General features: G+C 43.7%; 1 long non-coding RNA gene across 1 annotated transcript; it reads left to right on the top strand.

Annotated features, from left to right (window-relative positions):
* The first annotated feature begins 229 nt into the window (after positions 1-229).
* Positions 230-1,269, top strand: LOC141086054 (uncharacterized). The gene is made up of 2 exons (XR_012231488.1): positions 230-395; positions 889-1,269. It is a non-coding gene; the product is annotated as an uncharacterized lncRNA (long non-coding RNA).
* Positions 1,270-6,048: the final 4,779 nt, after the last annotated feature.

The following is a 6,048-nucleotide window of genomic DNA, read 5'->3' as shown; positions in this document are numbered from 1 at the left end:
GAAGGGATTCATCTAACTGAGGCCCTGCAGGCGGGAGATTGCCGGAGTGGCGGAAGGATATACTGCTAACAGCACCATCGCCTCGGGCAGAAGACTTCACCCCTGACCTAAGGCTGTCAGATAAGAGAGACCCCGGAGCTAACCCTCCCCTGCAGATAAGGTACCATTGCGAAATCCCCAGACCAGGACACACAAAATCGCTACTGTTCTAATAGCTGGGGGACGGCTACAGAGAGTGTGTATCACGCCGCAGCATTGAAAATAGTCCCGTCGGGCTTGCAGAAGACACGCGGCCCGGGACCTAGAATAGACGTGCAGCGGCACGCTTCAGCCTCCTCCCCTCTCTGCAATCAGTGAGAGAGATCTGAGGGATTCAAGCGTCTCCGGGAGCTGAGGTAACGCTGAAATAACAGAAGCAAGGTGACGGAGTGTCTTGAGCAGGGGGGTCTGATTCAGGGGACAGAGGATCAGGAGAGCATGGTCATTCTCCCTAACTCCGTAGCAATAAAGGAGATAATCAATTAATCAAGTGGGGGCCTGAGACTGTCTGACCCGAGGGGTGCGAGGAGAGAAGGGAGTAATATAAGGAGCCTTAGATCTGTATTAAGCGCTCCCCCCCCACCAGTGCTGTCCTTACATCTTTCCTCCCCCCCTTATCTGCTTTCTAATTAACCCATGTTATACCTAGCTGAACGGATATAAGAGAGGATTCTCTGGAAAACCAGCAGAAAGTGGTTATAGACTGCCATCTAGTGACCAGAGCCAGAACGACATCTCTTTCCATTGTTTATCACTTATAAGACTGGGCATAAAATGGAACATTAGCTAAATTCATAGCCAGCGAGAGGAATTCTAATCTTCAAACTGCTCTATTCTTCTCTGCTTTAGATAACTGCAAAAATGGGGAGATCCAGCGTAAAAACGCAAAAGAGCATGCCCAAACCTACAAAGTCCACTACGCAAACAGACATGGATGACTTTCTTAAAAAACAAACGGTTCCGTCAGATTCTCTTAAACCACCCAAGCTTCGTGATTTGACCTCATTAGAAGATTCAGATTCTGAACCGGAGAGTGACTCTGACACGGGCAGCACAGCGAGAGAGGCCTTAGTCACTCGTTCGTTCATCAAACGTATATTGTCTAAAGCTCTTGAGCCAATAGGACAAGAACTTGCAGAGATAAAACACGACCTAAAACTTCAAGGCCACAGACTTGAGACATTGGAAAATTCGCAAGTTGCCATGACACAAAGTTCGAACGCTGTACTAGACTCTTTAAAAGTCCATGAACTCCAACTACATACAATTCACACGGTGCTAGAAGATCATGAAAACAGAGAACGTCGTAACAACATAAGAGTTAAAGGCCTTTCTGAAACGGTGGCCTTTGAGGCGTTATGGAAAGCAACACAAGAGATATTCAAAGATCTACTTAATGAATCAGATCCACAGGAAATCGAACTGGTGAGAGTACACAGAGCATTGCGTCCGAGGCCTTCTCAAGGGGAAACTCCACGAGATGTGATCTGTCGCTTCCTCGATTATCGAGCAAAAGACTTAGTTCTTCGCAGAGCGCGGGAGGCGCAGGAGATCTCGTATGAAGGCTCACAAATTAAACTTTTACAGGATTTATCGGCTAGCACTCTCAGGAAGCGGAGGATCTTGAAACCGTTCACTGACGCATTGATAAAAAAAGGCATCCGTTTTAGATGGTTGTTCCCGTTTGGAGTACATATCACAAATGGAGACAAAGGTATCTCAGCAAGAACATCACAAGACATCAAAGAGGCATGTGAATCCTTGGGGATTGAGCTGGAGGCCTACCCGGACCTGGAGTCCTTCCATTCGGCGACCCTATTGCACCCGCTACCAGATGACCCGGCGTGGCAGATAGCCCTGACGCCAAAATCACAAAGGCTGAAAAGGAAGCTGACAAAGACCTCGCTTCCTAAGGACTCCAGAGACAATACTTGATCTTTGGGTTAGACCCAGATTTTGCAGTTAAGTATTCTTGGTGTCTACCCCAGTTGGGGTATTGAGTATGGTTGAAGCAAATCTGATGGGGTTGGCGTGCTTTTCCAAATATGGATAAGCACTGCTGCCACATCTATCCAATAATTCGTTGTAAGGTTTCAACCTAGATCTAGTTACAGCCCAAACTGGGCATTCTCCTAGAATGGAGCATTTCATATTTCATATTTAGTTTATAAGGTTGATTGGAATTTTCCTCAAGCTGGCACTCTATGAAACAATGTCAGTAGGTAACTATGGTACGTTGGCATATTGGTCAATGATATTGTGCAACATAATAACATGGATAATGTTAATATTGTGTTCTCCCCCTCTTCACCTTTTTGTTTTCTCTACCCTTTTCTTTCTTTCGTCTGGTCTACTTGTCCTAGACCCCCTCCCCACTCCCATAGGCACAGGGATTCGTCTCCTTCGTGAGCTGCAAGGATGCTGCTGTGTACAGAAACATGATGGATTCGGATAAGGTACACACATTCATCTCTTTTAACGCACATGGGCTGAATTCTCCAAACACTAGACGCCACACATTACAACTATTCAAAAAACAGCAGGCAGCAGTATTGCTTATTCAGGAAACGCACTTCAAACCGGATAAATTGCCCTCCTTTGAAAGCTCGATATATGATAAATGGTTTCATGCGACAACCACCCAGTCCGGTTCCAGAGGAGTGTCAATAGCAGTGGCAAGGGGAGTGCCCTTCCAGCTAAGAGAAACTATGGCGGACCCTCAGGGTCGTTACATCTTTGTCAAAGGTCTACTAAACGGTGCCCTTGTAACATTGTGCAGTTTATACGCACCAAATAAAAAACTATTGAGATGGGTACTCTCAACACTGAAAAAAATTGATGGCTTTAGAGAGGGTGCATTGATAGTGGGTGGGGACTTGAATGTTGCATTAGAGCCTTTGCTAGACACGACCAAACAGAAAAGTTCGCTCTCACCTAAAGATCTTTACAGAATAAAGTCACAATTGGGATCTCTACAATTGATTGACACATGGAGATATCTAAACCCCTCTGACCGAGACTACACCTTCTACTCCCACCCTCATAAATCTTACCACCGTTTAGACTATATTTTTATATCCAGTAAAATGCTTGCCAATATACAACAGGCGAAAATAATCCCGAATATTTATTCCGATCACTCTTCGGTTTTGTTAAAATTCTCATTATCTAAAGCCTTTCCCCGACATAGAGTATGGCGGCTCAATGAGTCAGTACTTGGAAGTACCGAGGTACAGACACGTATAAACAAAGTGCTTTCCCAATATTTTGAGCAAAATGCTTCACCAGAAATTTCCTCACAGATACTATGGGAAGCACATAAGTCAGTTGTCAGAGGGGAGTTGATATCTATCACTTCCTTTCTAAATAAACTGCAACAAAAAGAAATCCAGGATCTTTATGATAGTATATCACAGCTGGAGCTTACACATAAACATAAAATAGATCAACATAGCTTAGAGAAGCTGCAACAAAAAAGACAGCAACTTAAAGACATATTAAACTCGAGATCTGCTAAGCTCTATGCAACATGGAAAAACAGAATGTACGTCCATGGAGACAAAGCATCCAAATTAATGTTATCACAACTAAGGAAGCGGCAGTCACGTACGCTGATTAACTCAATCAAGAATGAACAAGGGTTAAGCTCGCAAACTCCTGAGCACATGGAGCGGGCATTCCTTGACTACTATAAGAAATTATATAATCTCCGTCCGGAAGATAACACCGATTCCGCACTTAAAAGAAGCATGGACACTAGGTCCTTCCTAAGCACTTTAGATCTGCCTGTCTTGTCTGATTCCCAAAAACAATATCTCACTAGACCTTTTTCACTAGGGGAGTTGCAGTCCGCCCTGTCAAAGTGCCCGAAGGGGAAAGCGCCCGGTCCAGATGGATTCTCAGCACTTTACTATAAATCCTTCTCTGGCCTCCTACTCCCACATTTATTGAACGTTTGCAACGCAGTTTTACAAGGCCACCCATTGCCAAACCAAATGCTTACAGCCAGAATATCCCTAATACACAAAGAGGGGAAGGATCCTGAACAATGTAGTAGCTATAGGCCAATCTCTCTCCTTAATGTGGACCTAAAAATCCTAGCAGGGCTGATGGCAAAAAGAATGGCCAAGTCATTGCCAAATTTGATTTCCTTAAATCAGACCGGGTTTGTGGGTGGAAGGGAGGGAAGGGATAATGTCCACAAAGTATTACACCTTCTTCAATACGCAAAAAATCGTAAACTCCCATTGATGCTTCTTGGAACAGATGCAGAGAAGGCCTTTGACAGGGTGGACTGGGTATACCTACGGGAAGTGCTGATCAAGTTTGAGATACCCGAAGCATTTATAGCAGCCGTAATGGCAATGTACGATAAGCCCAAGGCACATATTAGGATTAACGATTTTACAACAGATGCATTTACTATAAAGAACGGAACAAGACAGGGCTGTCCCCTATCCCCGTTGTTATTTGTGCTAGCAATGGAACCTCTCTTAAAGGCCATACAAATACATGAGGGAATAGAGGGTATTCGTATCAATAAGACACACTATAAAATAGCGGCATTTGCGGACGATCTCTTAGTCTTGATGACTAATCCTTTGCTGGGACTCCCAACATTGATGGATCTCATAGATCAATATAGCAAAATTTCCAATTTTAAAGTAAATATGTCTAAGTCGGAAGCGCTAGACATACATATATCCCCGAATACCTTAGCTAAACTAAAAATTACATACCCATTCACCTGGCCAAAACAATATATCAAATATTTAGGTGTAAAGATAGGAAGATCGGATAGAGACCTTTTTCAACAGAATATTCCCCCCCTAATTGCCTCAGTAGAAACCATCATGAAATCATGGAGGGACTCGTATGTGTCGTGGATGGGAAGGAAAAATTTACTGAAGAGCCTAATCTTACCCAACTTCATATATATCTTCCAAATGCTCCCTATAACCATCCCCAAATCGTATCTTCTTAAAATTAATACATTATTCCGCAGATATGTTTGGAAAAAGCAAAAGCCCCGATTAGCATACAGGACATTAACATTAAACAAATCGAGGGGTGGGATGGGTGCACCAGACATAGTAAGGTACTACCAAGCGACAATGCTTACCAGAGTGGTAGACCTGTTGCGGTCTCCTAACAATAAGCAGTGGATTGAGGTGGAGGAAGCCCTAGCGCCTTATCCCCTGAGATCCATCCTTTTGGCATATCCTTGTAAAAACATAAACAAAAATTTACCTAATATACACACCAAAGCTACCTTAAAATTATGGAAGGGATTGGTGAAAACTCTAGTTCCCCCTTTGTCCCCCTTACTCAAGTTGGCAGATATAATGCCACACGCATCTTATTCCCGAGACAATGATCTAATCAAACCCGGTTCCCTGGCAAATGTAGCGGTTGATGAACTCTTAACGGACGGGGCACTCCCCTCCTTTCAGGAACTGAAGAAGCAATCAGGGCTTTCCAACTTGACCTTTATACAATTCGGCTCTATAAGAGACTCCTTGGCACAGTATCTTTTAGGAGCAGACGTTACCCGCCCACTGACTGCATTTGAGACTCTCTGTGCAACAAAGGATAAACCCAAAAAGATAATGTCGTCTATTTACCAGGTTTTAAATATAACTGACTGTTGCCTCAAAAGAGCCTATATAACACATTGGGAAAAGGATTTGGGATACAAGTTTACCCCAAATCAAATATCACACATTTATAATTCTTCTCATGGCCCATCACAATGCGTTAGAGCACAAGAGAATTCCTTTAAAATAGTCGCCAGATGGTATATTACACCACAGCAGAACACTTATTGGCAGACGGGGTCTTCTACTAGATGCTGGAGATGCTGTGACTCGGAGGGAACATACTTACATATGTGGTGGTCCTGTCCACCCCTGCTGCGGTTCTGGCGACTAGTAGAGGATTATATCGGGGAAATTGTGGGCAAAAAGCTTACATTGACACCGGAGATAGTGCTCTTAAATTTTCTGTCAC

This window comes from Dendrobates tinctorius, unplaced genomic scaffold (genome assembly GCF_039654945.1).
Source record: "Dendrobates tinctorius isolate UK_male_01 unplaced genomic scaffold, ASM3965494v1 ptg000030l, whole genome shotgun sequence".
Taxonomy (NCBI): Eukaryota; Metazoa; Chordata; class Amphibia; order Anura; family Dendrobatidae; genus Dendrobates; species Dendrobates tinctorius.
This window is presented reverse-complemented; position numbering and strand designations above follow the sequence as displayed.